The 16973-nt window shown below is 47.2% G+C and overlaps 1 pseudogene across 1 annotated transcript; it reads right to left on the bottom strand.

Moving 5' to 3' along the window:
- Window positions 1–4106: 4106 nt before the first annotated feature.
- LOC308614116 (serpin A9-like) lies at window positions 4107–11075 on the bottom strand (annotated as a pseudogene). Its single transcript has 4 exons — window positions 11031–11075; window positions 8290–8560; window positions 5995–6132; window positions 4107–4306 (listed from the first exon to the last, which is right to left on the bottom strand). The product of its transcript is annotated as a serpin A9-like (transcript).
- Between the last annotated feature and the right edge of the window lie 5898 nt (window positions 11076–16973).

Raw genomic sequence — 16973 nt, forward strand, 5'->3', positions numbered from 1 at the left:
CTCAAAAGACTATGTAAGATACAACTTATATAAGAAATCCAGAAAAGGTAAATTTTCAGAAAGAGAAAGCAGATTAGTGGTGGCCTGGAGCTGAGAATGAGTACTAGGATAGGCTGAAAATGGGCTTGAGGATGTTTTTTGGTAGTTAAAATGCTCTAAAACTGGATAGAGGTGATGCTGCAGAATGTTATGAATGAATGAGAAATCATTGAATTATACATGTACAATCGGTGAATTTTTCGGTATGCAAATTATGAACTCAATAAAGCTATTTTAAAAAATAGAAAGATGGACAGTGGCGGCAGGCTTTGTGGGAAAGATAATGGGCTGCGGTCACATGGACCTGAAAGTGAAGACCAGAGCCCTGACTGTCGTCTGCGGGGCCACCTTGAGCAAGTTATTCATCTTTCTGAGCCTTAGCTTCCTCCTCTGTAATGGAGGAAATAGTATCTATTTTGTAGCTTGTTCTGAGAGCTTGATGACTTAATGTATGTACACAGTAGGCACCCAATACAGGATGCTCTCCTGGCTGACATCTGATACTCTATGGGGTTCTGAGTCCCCTGGGAGCCAGGCACTGTTCCTCCTGCCTTGGAACCCTGTCTCCACTCCTCTTCCTTCTCAGGCTAACTCAGCTCCTACCCAATCTTCAGGATTCCGCTCAGATCTCTCCTTGAGAAAGCCTTTCCTGACAGTTACCCTTCTCTCCTTCCACCTGGGCCGGGTTAGGCTCTGTGAGCTCCCATAATACTCCGTGCTCACCTCTCATCACGCTGGCTCACAGAATACTTGGATTCATTTCCTCAAGTCTGTGAAATCTTTGTTGGAATAATCTGTATGTAATTCATGATTCTCTCCTTTGTGCTGGCACACAGTAGGTGTACAAACATTGAGTAAATGAACAAATGAGTACATTATGTTCCTCTGAGGGACGCTGTCTTCACAGAGAAGCCCCCATTCCCTCCCAAGGGCCATCCCTCTCTGCTCATATGAGGTGGGTCCCTTGGGGCATTTCTGAGCTAGAGGAGGTGGGGGTCCCAGTCCTCCTTCTGCCTAGACCACTGTGTACGCTGAATAGCAACCGTGGTCACCCCTGTGCTGAATGGCACCGAGTGTCACACCTGAGCTGCAGCATCTCATTTAACCCTCACAACAATCGCACCAAGGCAGGTGGTATTATTACTGTTCCTGTTTTAGAGCTGTGGATCCAGGCTCAGAGAGGTTCAGTAACTCACCCACCGTCACACAGCTAGCAGGGGACAAAGCTGGGATTCACCCCCACGTCTACCTGACACCACAGCCGTGCTCCTAACCCAGTCATCTCCTGGCCACTCATCTCCTCTTTTGGTAGTAGATCCTGGACTAAAGGGTAGCGAGCAAACTTTCAGAGATAAGGGCTTTTAAAAATTCTTTAAATGCTTCCTCTCGTCTTCCGTAATGACATTATTTATCAAGGACGGCAACGTCAGCCTCCTTTCTTAAGTAAATTTTACCTAAGTTCCTCGGTACAGAGAGATTTTAATTTTTGGCTTCAACTAATAAATATGCCCCAGAGTATTTCATTTTAAAGCTGGGCCTCTGAACACATTTTCTGTGGGATCTGCTGAGCCGGGGGGAGTGAGGGTGTATCAGTACCAGAGATCAGCCCCACACCGGGGAATGAAAAGGGACCCTTTGGGTTGTAGATGGTCCTGAGGTCTGAGTGGGACAGACGATGCCGGGCACACTGTGAGGGGCGTTCGGGGGCACAAGATTCTGCACAAATGCTTGCCTTTTCTCCTCAACTCCCAGCTGGGAAAGGAGCAAGAAAGAAACGTCTTTGTTGTTTTAAAATGTTCCTGATATGGAAACAGTGAGAACAATGCCATTAATGGGTAGCCTTCACTGGACGCGGACAGTTTGCAAGGCATTGTCCCGAGGACTTTCTGTGTTGACTCACATGACCACCCAGTGATGCAGGAGCCCTGGGTTTCCGACCGTGACTGGGAGCTGGAACTGGAGGCTTTTGAAATCCTTTTTCCTGAGCTTCGTTGTCCCTTTTGTCCCTGTGCTGTGTAACTGTCCCGCACAGGGGTGGAGCTGGGGGGGGGCGGGGGGCGGTCACGGATGCCACATCCCCAGGCCCAGCTTCTGCCTGTCTCGGCACATGGGTGGCCGCCGTTCCCCAGGGAGCAGTGGTACCATTTGAGGTGACTGTGCTGCACTCGGAGGGCTTCCTTAGTGCTTGTGCCCCACGTGGATGCTTTCGAGTCACATCAGTAGCTCCAGATTCTTGTCCTAAAATTTCGTGAAGGGCCGTATTGAACCATCATTTACGGTATCTCCCCCTCCTCCACTCTGGATTGTAAACCCCATGAGGCAGGATTAGTTCCTTGTTGTAGCCTCAGCCTCAGTGCTGTGTCTGGTCCACAGAATGTACTCAACTCACCTCAATGCCTGCACGTGGATCCACTGGGCAGGTGACTGGGCAGGTGGAGAAGAAACACTCACCTAGAAAAGCCAGATGTTCCAATGTCCTGAGTGACCATATTTCTATGATGTCCTTGCACAGACATGAGGGAGGTATCAATTGTTTTTATTTACATTCTGGGGATAGTTAGTTAACAACTGAGGAATCCCATTAGCAATAGACACTGCAGGGGGAGTTAGCTTTCAAAAGCGGTGGCTGCCATGCTCTGGCTAACTAGCATCAACACTAGGTTGATCTGGAACATTGGATCAATTAGAACTCAGATCTCAGTTCCCTCACCAGGGCTCAAACCCACGCCCCTGCAGTGGAAGCGTGGAGTCTTAACCACTGGACCGCCAGGTTTCAGTCCCCGTTTCTTTCTGTGTAAAGAACTTGGAAAAGACAACGTGAGCCCCCCTAGCACATCTGAGGTGGTGTGGGACACTGGTGCCCTCAGAATCTGAAAAAGAAGGAGCCAGAAGAGCCTGTCTGCAGAGGGGGTTGGGATGGGGGAGGAGGGAGGATGACGGAGCCGTCTCTGCCTGACACCTGTGGCCCTTGCACCTCTGCAACTCTGGTCCTGAGGAATCAGAGTAAGGCAGCCAGGCCATCGTCACTACCAACCAGCAGGGAGGAGGAGGACGAACGCAAGGGCTGTGTGTACGTGTGTGACAGTGTCAGAGCCAGGAAGGCAGCAGCCCTGATGATGGAAAACCATCGCACAGACTCAGAGAGGTCTTCACAGCCCATACCTTAACGCTTCATTTTCCGGTTTGAGAAACTCAACTGGTTTAATGCCCTCTCCCCACACACCCAGACTCCCTTCCTTAGCCAATAACACCCTACGCGGTCTGACCTCCCCTTACCTCTCTGACCTTGGTTCTGCCATTCCAGCCACAAGGGCATCCTGCTGTCCTTCCAACACACCTGCTCAGCCCAGACTCAGCCTTTGTGCTCACAGAAACACCCCTCGCCATCTCGTTGCCTTCAAATCATCCTATTCCATACCTTCACAGCACTGATCGTAACCCGCAACCATCATGTTTATTTATAGGTTTGGTTTTACAGTTGCGGTGGTGGCCGTCTGTTGCTCCCATGTAGGCCCAATTGGCCAGGGACTTGTTTGTCGGGTTGACTCCTAGCACATAGTAGGTGCTCAATAAGTTTTTGTTGAATGAATGGATGAACGAATTCATGCAGCCCCTGAACTGTCACATACTAACAACCCAGCCACTGCCAGTTAGCAAGATAGACCATCTTCAGGTGAAGACCCTGGAGGCGTGTGGGAACACTGTTGCTGGCTGAATTCACATTTTGGGTTTATTGAACTTATTATTGTAATTCTGCAATAAAGGGGACTGACCTATATGTCACCCTTCCCAGGGGCTCCGAGGACTGGAAATACACCAACCCAGAATTGTTCCATGAAGCTAGTCACCTGGAAGAATTTGTGGAAAAGAAACTGGAGGTTAATGGGCTTTGGCTTGCGACTGGGATCTCTGCTGCCTTTGATGACTGGGGTGAATGCGGCTCTGCCAGGGTCAGGTGGAACCTGAGAGCAGAAGGCGGCACGCCTCCACATCAGGGGCGTCAGGCAGCATGGATGATCATTGTCTCTGCATGTCAATGTGTCTTCAGATGACAGGGCTTTTTCCACCTAGAACTCAGTGGAGTTCCCAAGTTTCCCAAGGGAGAGCATGGTCTGTGTGTCTTTGTTTATAGTCAGCAGCATGAAGGACCTATTGAAACAGATGGTGGAGTAAGAAGGGACATGGGCTGGACTATGAGTTTGGTGATGGTGGCTGCTGCAGCCTGGGTCCCCTCCTCTCTGACGTCCAGCACAGCCTCCTGAGCCACCTGCCAAGGGAAAAAGAAACATCAGCAGTTCGCAGGCAGACACCTTTATTTACTGAGTTTTGGTGTTTCGCCTAGGAACAGGGACACCCCCTCGAGAGGCTCCAAGGTGATACCTGGCCTTGGGTTTGCTCAACTAACTACAGCTGTTGTGGTTACTGGTCAGCTGGCCCTTAAGCACGGAGTTACATGAGTCCCAGTGCTGCCACCTACTGTGGCAGAACTTATTTGGGTGCTGTGTGCTTCAATTTTCATTTCTATTAAACGATGATCATAACTGCATGCCTCCCACAAATTTATCCAGTGAGTTAAAGACCCTACAAAGCAAGTGCTCATGAACTTGCTAGCAATTGTAATCACTACAATTGTTGCACAGGAGACCTAGGTGAGGGGTTACTAAGTGGTGGATCCCTGCTTGGTCTTCTAGGGAAGAAATTAATGTACTCCCAACTGCAGGGGGCTGGAGAACCCCCGACAATTACAATCATGGTTTTTCTTTTTCTTTTTTAACATTTGAACTTTAATCACTGTTTTTCATATGTGCAGAAAAGCATCTCATGGGAAAGGTTCATTATGGTCATCATATTCCAGTGGGACCTGTCTGCATTCTTTCCCTGAACACCAGTGACAAAGATTCCCCTTCTGTGGCCCAGGACCACTTCTGACCGTTATAATCTGTTATAAAAATAAATGTTTAGGTTGGGGATCAGAAACTCATATGTGGACAGGGGCTGGGCCGGTAACCCCCATGAGATGATGAGATGTCTTGTAAGAGCAGGGGGCACATGGGGAACCCGGAGGGCTCCCTTGGGCTGACTGTTTGGGCTGACTGTTGCCATGTGGGGATTGGGCTTGGCACATAGTAAATGCTCAATAAAGAGAATCAGAATCTAAATTTTTAGGTCCAGTATGTTACATTTTAGAAGTCAGCTCCCTTTTCTCCCTTCCTCCCTCCTTCTTTTCTTTGCTCCCTCCCTCCCTCCCTCTCTTTTTTCCTTTCTTTCTTTTTTTTTTTTTTGCGGTACGCGGGCCTCTCACTGTTGTGGCCTCTCCCGTTGCGGAGCACAGGCTCCGGACGCGCAGGCTCAGCGGCCATGGCTCACGGGCCCAGCCGCTCTGCGGCATGTGGGATCCTCCCAGACTGGGGCACGAACCTGTGTCCCCTGCATCGGCAGGCGGACTCTCAACCACTGCGCCACCAAGGAAGCCCTCTTTTTTTCTTTTTCTTCCTCCCTTTCTTCTTCTCCTTCTTCCTTTCTTTTGACTGCAGACCAAACACAACACATCTACAGGGTACTCATGGCCTATGAGCAGCCACATTATGACCACGGTGTGAGCACCTAGGCTTTAGGGAGGTGAGGTCAAACGCCAGGGGACAGCTACTCATCTGCAGTGGGTTTGGGGCAGCAGAGCTGCCTGCCAAGTAGAGGTCTGATTCTCAGAGCACTGTAGTTGGACCTTAGGAACATTTATTTGAAGAAGGATAAAAAATGCCTGTGTATCAGTGATATGACGGCCATAAAGCCACAGGCCTGGCAGCCGTGAGATCCAGCCCTCCTGTTACAGAGAAGTCACTTTGCCTCTTGGGGCCTCTGGTTGCTAATCAATGAGATGAGGGGGCTCCACAGGCCAGTCTCTACAGGCCCTTCCGCCTCACGCTTTCATGCAAATATGCTAATCAACCAACTCACTTTGGAAACTTGAAGGAAGTCTTTCTTTGTGATTCCAGAAAAATCAGCATTTTTGTCAAGGGCATCCCAGATGCCCATCTTTGGGAGGATATTTCCAGGTTATAGGACAGGAAATGGAACATTTTGGAATGAACACCTCTAAGCACCTGTGGAAAAGAAGAAAGAACAAGATGTGATCACGAGCCCATGGTGACCATTCTAGGTGACATTTCAGGAGACTCCGCTCTTCCTCCAGGCACTGGTTGCTGCCAGAGGGATCAATACATCCCAGACCACCAGCCCAGCTTGCTCTGGAAGTAAGCCTCCTGGATGAGCAAGTCCAACTTTGGAGATATACGAGATGAACAATGGGCCCCTTAATGAAGTAGGGGCAGAGCTGAGAAGGGGGACAAGCACAGGTGACTATAGCAGAGGCAGCGATGGAAGTGTGTCACCATCCCTGGCCCAGAGTGCCTCTCACCACCCTTTCTGAGACAAACCCTGCTAATCCCTGAGAGCAGCAAAGTTCAGTAGAACTTTCTGCAAAGTTAGAAATATTCTCTACCTGTGCTGTTCAACATGGTAGTCACTAGCCAGACCCACGTGGCTATTAAGCAACTTAAACGTGGATAGTGCCAAGAAGTAAATTTAAAATTTTACCTAAATTTAAGTAATTTAAATTTAGATTATGACATGTGGCTGGTGGCTCCTATATTGAACAGCATAGGCCTAGAGTTTGGTACACTTTTTTCTTTCTCTGCGGTGTTTTTTTCTGAACCAAGGGTGAATAGCTCACGTTTACTGAGCGTTTATTATGTGCCAGGCATTGTCCCAGACACATTCATCAACATTATCTACATTTTAAAGATGGCAAACCTGGGCTTCCCTGGTGGCGCAGTGGTTGAGAGTCCGCCTGCCGATGCAGGGGACGCGGGTTCGTGTCCCGGTCCGGGAAGATCCCACATGCCGCGGAGCGGCTGGGCCCGTGAACCATGGCCGCTGGGCCTGTGCCTCCGGAGCCTGTGCTCCGCAACGGGAGAGGCCACAGCAGTGAGAGGCCCGCGTAAAAATAATAATAATAAAATAAAAGTAAATAAAGATGGTAAATCGTAGTTTTAGGGCTTTTCCCAAGGCCATGTACTCAGTCACAAAAGTGAAAGCACCAAAGTGTTGGATGACCACTTCAGTTCCTCATTGGGGGACTTCTTGGGACATCCAGCACAATGGACAGCTCTCTCGCCCCCGTTACTGTCTCCTGCACTGGCCTGGCCATCTCCATCTTCTTTCTGCTCCGTCTGCTGCTCTTTAGAGACCCCTCCCGCACCCCAGTCTCCATGCTGCCTCCTCTTTCTCTACCCATCCCTGGTTGCAGTCTAGGAAAGGAGGAAACTCTGAAACACCCTACAGTGTCCCTTGATCCCCACTTTGCCTTTGTGAGTGCTGTTTCCTTTACCAAAATACCCTTCCCAAGCCCCTATGTCCTTTCCATACCTGTGGCTCAAATGTGCCACTTCACTGAGGCCTTCCCTCATATCCCAGCTTCAGTTGTGATCTCTCTTTGCTCAGAAGTGCCTCAGAACTCTGCCCACCCATTGACCTTTGTCTTTCTTGAATTACAGTTATCCCTAAAACTATCTTTTCTCTCCTCCTAGACTCTGAGCACCTGGGAATGATGCTAACAATGCCCAGAAAGTATTGCTAAGAGACTGTGCATAAGACTTTGACATGCCTTTTTATCTTATGATTCACGTCCTTTTGATACTCTCTATAATAACTACAGAACTAATAAGAATATTACTACTGACTAACATTTATTGAACACTTACCATCCCTCAGACATTCTTCTAAGCACTTCAAAAATAGTAACTTATTCTATCCTTTCAACAACCTGTGAGTTTGATAATATTCTTATCCTCCTTGTATAGGTGAATAGCAATGTTGTGTGTGTGGGGGTTTATGCAATAATTCTATAGAATTCAATATCGAATTGGCTGATAGAATGACCTCTGCTAGCACAGAATAGCTACCGTGACATAATACTTTTGCAGTGATCTATTAGCTACATGACCTGGGACAATTCACTTCTCTTTTTGGAGCCTCTATTTCCTTATCTGTGAATGGGGGTGGTAACACTTCTCATCTGTCAGGTATTCGTGAAGTTCAAGGGAGAACATGTCTGCAGGCCCAAGCTCACTGTCCAGCATGTAGTTGGTGCTCAATTTGCAGGAGTGATTATTCAACAGCTGTTATTATGACCTTTTCCTCATCCTTGGGTATGCAGCATCACCTGCCTCAGGCCACAGCAAATTGGCATACATACCCACCTCTTCTGGAGTGAGCGGCGCCACTTCAGTGTCCTGGCTGACAAGGCGTGTTCCAGCTGCCTCATCCTGCCCTCACCAGGAAGGACAAAGAAGGCCACAATGTCTCCGCTGTAGTCCATCTGCAGCACAGAGTAGTTCAGCTCTGGATCCACCCCAAAAGGAAATTGTTCTACCTGGTGCATCATTGGAACATGCACAGTGGTCCTCTTGCTCACCAGGAATGGGAAGCTTTTACTTGTATATGCAGGGTTAAAGGGCTTCTCCTACTTGGCTAGCACAAAGAGAGAAGAGATGTCTTTATGTCAAAGTACAATTAGTGAGGTGAAGACAGCAAGAATGGTGAAGTCAGGACCTCTGAAAACTCATTCCTCCATAAAAACAATGAGAAAACTTCAACAATGGTCAGAATTAACTTTTTTAGAACTCTGGAAATTAACCAAATGCTTTCAGAAAATCAGGGGACAATTTATTAAAGAAAAACAACTAAATCTTGGTAAGAACAGTGAGCTTTGTGGTATTTTAACTTGCCCTAGTTCCATTCTCCACTTCCCAGCCTGTTGTAGCCTGAAAAAATAATGGCCTGAATTCGCAGTGAGATATAGCAGCCTGGCAGTCACTGAAAGGAAAAAAATAGGGCTGGAATACTAGAACAAAGTGAGAGGACTGACACTAGCCAACTTCAGTACTTACTATAAAGCTACAGTAATCAAGACAGTGTGTTATTGATAAAAGAACAGACAAATAGACCAATGGAACAGAATAGGGAGCCCCCACCTTGACCCACATAAATACAGTCAACTGATCTTTGACAAAGGAGCAAAGGTAATACAATGGAGCAAAAAGTCTTTTCAACAAATGGTGCTGGAACAACAGACATTGATAGGCAAAAAAAAAAAAAAAAAAAAAAAAAAGTTAAGGAGAAATCAGGACGTTTTCCAATAATAAACAAAAACAGAGCTTTTGTCACTAGCACACCTGCCCTATAAGAATACTAAAATTCCTGCTCCCTCCACGGGCCTCATCCAGCAAGACTGGCGCCAGGAGGATTTTAGACTAAGTGCCCGACAGCAGCTGGCAACTCCGGCAGTTTTGGAGTAAGTCAGTGTTGGGCTTGTATCAGCTCCGACGTTCACGATGGGCACGTTTTTAACCTCTCTGGACTTCCATTTTCTTTCTCCGCTCTGTGACATAGGGGTAATTACCTGTATCCTGTAGAGTTGCTCAGAGGATCAAGAGCAATAGGGCCCTTGCCTATGTCAGGCCAGTCCCAACGTGATAGCCACGTTCCCAACAGCCTCTTTGTTGAAACTAAGTTTATGTAAATTGGATATAACACTTTATTGTACCAAATACGACTAAAATTAGAGGAAAGTATACGAGGAATCTTTTTGCTGAATGAGTAATTCCTTTAGGAAACTGCAAATTTCTCTCCATTTCCCTTTATTTGATTCACCAATGTTTTGTTTTGTAGCTTTGTGTCTGTTTGACTAGAGTTGAGTTTTCTCTCTAAGCTGGGCTCACATAGATCCACCCACCTACTGGACTCTTTATCCACACGCTCTAAGCTGAGCCCCTAAGCCATCCCCACCCTGGGCCCGGTGGGCATAGATCAAAGCCGCTTCTCCTTCATGGCTCTGGTGCTTCTGTGCTCTTCACTTGGGAGCGGGGTGGAGAGACAGGCTTGTGGCTGGATATTTGCGACTGTGAGGGGGGAGAGGCTGTAGGCCTGGACCAGAGGGAAGGGAGTTGCTGCCAGGTTCAGGGATGAGGCACCAGGGAGCGCCGGGCCATCCTACCAGGGGCCAGAGTCCCATCCTGGAGAGGTCTTGGTCGGGTGGGGCACCCGTTAACACCGTGTGCCTCCCCGGAAGCCCACATCCCCATCAGCCGACATGGCCTTGCTGGAGGACTTCGGACTCCGTACCCCAATCCTGCTGAGCAGGGATCTGGGCTGAGCAGGGGGCACCCTCTGAACTAGTAGCCTCTCAGGGGTGTTGGCTTGTAGGAGTCCCAGCCCCGTCAATGGCGCTGGCCTCCACGTGACCTTGGGCAAGTTGCTGCTTCTCTCTGGGCCTCAGGGAGGAGGCCTCAAAGGGCTCCTTACTTGACAGCCTGGGCTGCATGTCCACAGGCCTCAAGAGGCAGGTCTTTATGCTTTTGGGGGAAAAGCAAAAGGAAAAAAGCTTATTCTGTTGGCTCTTAAAATCCAACCTCCTGAGACTTCCCTGGCAGTCCAGTGGTTAAGATTTGGCGCTTCCACTGCGGGGGTTCGATACTTGGTCGGGGAACTAAGATCCCACATGCCTCACAGTGCAGCAAAAAAAAAAAAAAAAAAAAAAAAAAAAAAAATCCAACCTCTTTCCCCGCTTGTCCTCTCTCCTCCCAAACTCCTGTCCACCCGAGGCCACTCCTTCTCTCTCCCAGCCCCACGAAGACCCTTGCCCCTCGCTCTGTGGTGACGACTGTGGCCTGGAGGTATGTGTGCGTCCTGCCGGGTGCTCTGCCTGACGGGGTGACAGGGACACTCCGTCCTCTCTGTGCTCGCCCCGTCTGGGGTCCTCCTTCCCAGACCCCACTGTCTTCATTTCACACTCCACAGGCTCACACCCCCTCAATCCCTCACAGTCTTCCAGCCCCAGTCACTAACCACACTGCAAACAGCCTGAGCTTCCCCCAGATGCAAATCTCGGGGGTCACCCACCTGCTCAGATCCCTCTATGGCTCCCCACCAACCTGGGGAGGGATGCCCAACTCCTGGTGTTCAAGGTCCTTCTCCATTGGGCCCCAACTTACCTGCCCCACCAGCTTTACCCTGGAGCACACAGCTGGTCCTGTTTCCTGGACAGCTGGTCCCATTTCCCTTAGTCCACCCACCCTCTCCTGTCTTCATTTGCCTCCTTATCTAGCTTGGCTGTCAAAGAGCTTCATTTCCTTCCCAAACCCTATGCTCCCGGGGCCGTTGTGTCTGTGACACTCACTTTTGGTGAGTCCCCAAACCTGGAATGAGCCACCTCTCTGCTCTTTCTCTGCCAGTGCTGCGGGGATGGAGGCTCAGCAAGGCAGGCTGGTCCACTGTGAATTCCCAACCAGCCACCTCTATTTGCCTGGAAACAGAGCTCTCATCAACGCACTCGCGCACGGACTTTGGGGAATCTCTCAACCTTTTCCTTTTCCTTGAGATGGACTCCTCACCCTGCCACAAACGCATGTACCCATGCATGCGTGCACACACATACGCACACCAGACAACCTTGCCTCCTACCTCACATTAAAGAGAGACCCTCAGAAAAGGAACTTCCTCCCCTCCCCCATCAGACATACCCCTGCTTTCCCCAGCACTCCTCCCCTCCCCCATTACTTCTAAGGTCCACCTCCCTCCCCAAACTCTAGAAAACTTCCTTCATCTCCATCACAGGACCCTTATATCTCTCTCTTCTGTGTTTAAACACTACTCAACTGGATCCTTGCCACTGGCTTTTAAAAATAATTAATTAATTATCTTTTATTGAAGTATAGTTAGTTTACAACTAAACTTGAGTTAGTTTCAGGTGTACAGCAAAGTGATTCAGTTATACATACATATATATCTATTCTTTTTCATATTCTTTTCCCTTACAGGTTATTACACGATATTGAGTATAGTTCCTGTGCTATACAGTAGGTCCTTGCTGGTTATCTAGTTTATGTATGGTAGTGTGTATATGTTAATCCCAAAGCCTTGATTTATCCTTCCCCTTTCCCCTTTGGTACCCATAAGTTTGTTTTTATTTATTTATAAATACGTTCAAGTCTTGTCCATTACGACAAACCACCACCAACAGCAACACATTGCCTTCTAGCTATTGCTCTATCTCCATCCTCCCCATCACGGCCCAAATCTGAAAGAGCTGTGTATTCATGGCCTCACCTTCCACTCACCCCCTGGCCCACTCTAGCCTGGCTTCTGGGTCCACAGAACCAGGACCAGGCCATGAACATATCTAAGTTCTCATCTTACCTGACTTCCCAGGAGCTTCTGACACTGGAGACCACACTCAGCCCTAAGCATTCCCTCCCCTTGGCTCTGGGACACTGCGTCCTCCTAGATGTATCGTATCTCTCTGCTTCTCCCCCTTGTCTCCTCTGCTGGTTCCTCTTCTCCCAGTCCTCACATGTTGGCGAGCCTGCCAGCATCTGTACTTGGCTGTGTTGCCCTCTTCACTTTAATCTCTCCTTTCTCTCCAGCTGACCTCATCACGCCCATGGTTTCATTACTAAGAGATGCAAATCATTCATTACTTTCAAGCTCCAGCCCAGACCTTTCTTCTGAACTTCATGTATTTAACCACCTACTTGATATCTCCTTCTGATGTCACAAATAAACCTTAGGCTCAATGTGACCCAAATGGGACTGAGACTCTTTCCCAAGCACCATCTCCCAACCAAAGTTACAACCGAAACTTCCTTTCAACATCTCCTTCCACGGCACCACCACTCACCTAGTTATTCAAACCCAGGACTCATCCTTGCACCTCCTTCTTCCTCACTCCCCTTGTCAACATATCACTTACGTAGTTTAAATGTTCCAACAGCCTCCTATTTCCCAGAGTGGGCACTGATCTTTAATCTAACCCACAGAGCCTGTGCTCTGCTGGCCTCTCTAACTTCATCACACATCTCAAAGCCAATGCTCAGACTGCTATGTCCAGCCATTCTGCCCATTTTCATGATCCTCACAGGTGATGCTTGTTGGACCCTACTCCTAGAGTGTTACCCACACTCCCCTCACTGACCTTCCCCCTAATTAATTCATATTCATTGTTTAGATCTTAGCTCATGTTGCTTCCTCAAGGAAGATCTCTTGGACTGCCCAGATAAGAAAAATTCCTCCTACGAAATGTTTTCATAGCACCATTAACCTCTTAGTGAAATACCTAACACTGTCATAATTTTGCTTTTATTTGTGTGGCTGAAAATTTAATGAATCAGGAAGTTGTCTATATTGTTCTCCCTGTACAGCACTGTTTCGCCAATAATAAGTGCTCAATAATTGAAATAAAATTAGACGAGCAATTTATCTCTGAGGGGTGATACTGACTGGATATGAGCAAAGGAGGCTTTTTTAGGGTCTTAATTAGGATGATCATCCCACAGGTATATACGTATATAAAATTTGAATTGACTTACACTTCTGGCCAAGATAAGTCTGACATTGGACTTGCAGTTAGAAAACTGGACAAAATATATGAAACAGTTGAGACACAAAAAATATGAAACAATTCAGACACTGAACTACAGGCAGAGAAGGGAAACAAATGAGGTAAGTCCAATAATTGTTTCAATTTTCTGCCTACTGGCACGTTCTGTACACAGGGAGGGGAGCCCAAGGAGAACATGGTAGGTTTGCTTAGAAGATGGGCATCAGAGTTTGGGAAAGCTGAAGAAGCTACAATTTGTGCAGCAAAAATGTACATTAGCTTAAATCCAAAGCTAAGTGCTCACCTCTGCATGCACAAAGTGAAATTCCACAAAGTTGGTCCAAAACAAAAATAAACAAACAAAAAAACCCTGCTGTTAAGATGTAAGCAGAACAATTCCTAGGATTCACATAGCATGTGGAGATATTTAGGTTATAACCAGCCAGAGTGAAGAGACCTCATGGAACACCTGGGGCATTCAGTAGAGACCCTGGAAGTTTTGCATCTTGACATTAGGCTAAATTAACTTTGGTTTAAAGCTGTTCTAGGCACCCTAACAAAACCTGAAAATATGCATTGACAGGATAAAGCAGTTTTGTAGGTAATTTAGTTCACTGTCAAAACCAATGTCAACACACCATAGAGGAATTCAACAAAACCCGGATCAAAAAATTGTAGTGCCACAATGTCCAGCATCCAATCAAAAATTGTTAAATATTCTAAGAAATGGGAACATGTGATCCATGTCCAGAAGAAAAAAATCAGTCAGTGGAAACAGACACAGACATGACTGAAATTATGGAATTAACAGACAAGGACTTTAAAATAGCTATTTAAATATGCCTAAACAGTAAAACATCGACACAATGTGATAAAAATCAAATGTATAGAAAAGAATCAAATTGACCTTTTAGAGATGAAAAATTCAGTATCCAAAATGAAAAATTCACTGGCTAGGCTCATGAGAAAATCTAAATTGTAGAAGAGGTCAGTAAGCTTGAAAATAGAGCAATAGGAGCTCTCCAAACTGAAGAGAGCAAACTGGGGGAAAAAATAACAGTGTCCCAGTGACCTGTGGGACAAAATCAAGTGGCCTAACATATGTGTAATTGGAGTCTAGGCAAAAAGTGGGTAGGGGAGGACAGAAGAAGCTTTGAAGAAAAAATGGCCAGAAATATATGTGTAATTTACACTATATAAACTATACCTAAGTAAAATAGACTAAATAAAATAAAATGAAATGAATGCAGCCCTGCCATTTCTTTCCCTATGCAGTATGATCACACATGATTTTCAGTCTGTCTAGATTGCCCTTGCCACTCTCTCACCTGACAAACTCCTTTCCACCTGCCAGCTCCAGTTCCAAATCACCCACTCACCAAGTATTCCTGGATCCCATAAAAAGTCTGTCCCTCCCTTTACAAACACCTGGAGCAAACCAGAGCGACTTACATTCCTACGTGTCTGTCTTCCTGGTCAGACAGTCTGGACCTTGTGTGGCTTCCTCCAGGACAGGGACTATGATCAGGGAGTGATGGGGAGAAGAATAAAGGGAACTATAAAGATGATGGAGGCAGTGGGAGGGCAGTGGGAGGAAAGGTGGGAGCCCCGAGGGCCAGGCTTTGCTGATTCACCCTCGCCCAGGGACTTTTGTAAAGACCTACAGTTGGCGAAACACAAGTTGGCAACCTAAAGGAGTATGGGGTTTTCCAAGCTTGGCTAATTGTCAGGAGAGCCTGTAGTCTTGTAAAAATTCAGACTCCCGGGCCCAACCTAGAACTGCAGAGTCAGGCTTTCCAGGGAAATATGAGAAGGCTTGGGAGTGGAGAAAGCTGGGCGCTCCCTCCCCACACCGCTTGTGCCCTGGCCCCAGAGAGAAGCTCTCCAAGATTACTTTTGGCTCTGAGCTCCTCAGCTGCTGAGGTCTTGGACTTCCTGGAAAGTAAAGGCCTGTTTCTCCCCAGATCATAAGACCAATCTGGCTGGATCAGCAACAAAGCAGGAGAGGACCCCCATTCACGGTACCATCAAGATGGAATCTTTCTCCCAAGTCCATCCTCCAACTGCCTCTCCTGCTGTGTTTGGGCCACTCTAGACTCTTCCTTTCTGGGCTATAGGATCTCCTGCCTGCCTCACATATCCTTATGCTTTGGTCCCATTCCTGGTTTATGAAGATCTTCATATCACTTCATATACTTTTCTCTTCATATGTATATATTTAATGTATTTTTGCTATTAACTGTGGAGCAGATTGGGTGCCTCAAGGCTGACCTTGCAATGCCATCTTAACCAGAAGTGACCCTTCAGAGCCTCCCAACAAGGACCCAACATTACCCACTGTGGACCTGTGCACCTGTCTCAAGGGGAAGGGCTACCCAGAGCTCCTGGCAACCTCTTTTGCTGCAACTTTGCTCATTTCTTAGCCTGCCTGGATGATCACCTGACTTTTAGGAATCTGAGTCAAGCTGAGGGTGGAGATGTGGAAAGGGGGTAGGTCTAGACAGATGCCCAAGCCCTGAGGAGGTTTTTTTTTTTTTTTTTTTTTTTCTGACTGTTCATCTGTTTCTGGCTGGTTTTGGAGAGGAGGTCTCTATTTCAACATTATGAAACACACAGGCTTCCCGCTCCAGAAGGGATCTTTCTCCTTAGGGGGCCCTTTCCCCAGCCTATTCCAGGAATCTGTGAGTCTTTTGTTTACATCATGCCAAGAAAAACAACAGCCAAAATGTTACCTGTGCTGGAAGGACAAGCGGCTTTCATGGAAGTGCACACAGTACACTTCCCTCCCCAGCCTGGATGCCTTTAACAGCCATCACAGATATGGATGAATGTTTACCAGGTGCAAAGTAGATTCACAAGCGTTACATCATGGAAGCCCCCTCAAGTACCCTGTGAGACGTCTCTGACGATCCCCACTTCACAGAGAGGAAAAACTAAGGATTGGGCCCAATTAAGTGCCTTGCCTAATGCCACAAACCAAATGCAAGACAGAGCTGGAATTTGAAGTTCAGCCTATCTGACGCCAGGGCCTCCTGCCAACCTCCAGTGCCTTGAAGCCCCTGCCAAAGTCCTTAAAGTGAAAGGCCATTAAATGCAACACAGTATCTTGGGTTTGAGCCTGGAACAGACAAAAGGATATTAGTGAAAAAAAACTGTTGAAATCCAAATGAAGTTCAGTTAATAGTAATGTACCAACATTAGTTCCTTAATTGTGTCAGGTGCCTCATGGTTATGTAAGATGTTAACATTGAGGAAATCGGGGCCAGGGGAAGCAGAAACCCTGTACTATCTTCACAACTTTTCTGTAAATCTAAAGTTATTCAAAAGTTTAAAATTTATTTTAAGAAAGAAGAATGGCCAATCAGGCTCATAAGTCATGAACACTTTCCAACCTTGGCCTGAGACTCCGGGGCAGGGGATGGGGGAGATGACTCCATGAAACAACCTCAAGTGCTTTCTACCTGTGACATGGACCCATGCAGTAGCAATATCCTTCCTT

The sequence above is a fragment of the Mesoplodon bidens genome (genome assembly GCF_964165515.1).
Source record: "Mesoplodon bidens genome assembly, chromosome: 3".
Classification (NCBI taxonomy): domain Eukaryota; kingdom Metazoa; phylum Chordata; class Mammalia; order Artiodactyla; family Ziphiidae; genus Mesoplodon; species Mesoplodon bidens.